The sequence below is a fragment of the Austrofundulus limnaeus genome, unplaced genomic scaffold, assembly GCF_001266775.1.
Source record: "Austrofundulus limnaeus strain Quisiro unplaced genomic scaffold, Austrofundulus_limnaeus-1.0 Scaffold2898, whole genome shotgun sequence".
NCBI classification, from domain to species: Eukaryota; Metazoa; Chordata; class Actinopteri; order Cyprinodontiformes; family Rivulidae; genus Austrofundulus; species Austrofundulus limnaeus.
In genome coordinates this window covers 11,797-12,574 of record NW_013955300.1, presented here as the reverse complement: position 1 = coordinate 12,574, position 778 = coordinate 11,797, and positions in this window count along the sequence as shown.

The following is a 778-nucleotide window of genomic DNA, read 5'->3' as shown; positions in this document are numbered from 1 at the left end:
AAAATTTAGTGGTTTTGAAACCATGATTTTTCTTATAACCATGAAACCATGTCTGGCCCATTCCTCATGGTAAAACTGTTTACATTCCCCTTTGACATCACTTCCTGTTAGTCCACATGCAGTATCCTCATTAGCTGTTCATCTCAGTGGCATGAAAGGTTTTTGTAACGTGTTATCAATGTTCCCTTTCCAAAAGTTCCTTCAGGTTTATTAGAAAATGTTGATGTCCCACGCACTGTACGCTTCAGAAGTAAAGAGACATTACTTTGTAAAGTACAGCAGGACAAGTCACACCAACCTGGATCCTGACCATTCAACTCTTCTCCTTAAAAAGAGGAATTTACAGAAACCTGAAGTGTTGAAGTGAAGTAATGTCCAGCTGCAGACACTCTTCTCCACCAGGCTGGTGTTAGACATGAAGGTGGAACCAAACCTGAGATCCTGTGGAGGACACATCAGAGGACCTGTTGTTGTCCACTGCTGTGGACGTACCACAGTTTGTGGATGTACCACAGTTTGTGGATATACTACAGTTTGTGGGTGTACTACAGTTTGTGGATGTACTACAGTTTGTGGATGTACTACAGTTTGTGGATGTAGTACAGTTTGTGGATGTACTACAGTTTGTGGATGTACTACAGGTTGTGGATGTACTACAGGTTGTGGATGTAGTACAGTTTGTGGATGTACTACAGTTTGTGGATGTACTACAGGTTGTGGATGTACTACAGGTTGTGGATGTACTACAGGTTGTGGATGTACTACAGGTTGTGGATGT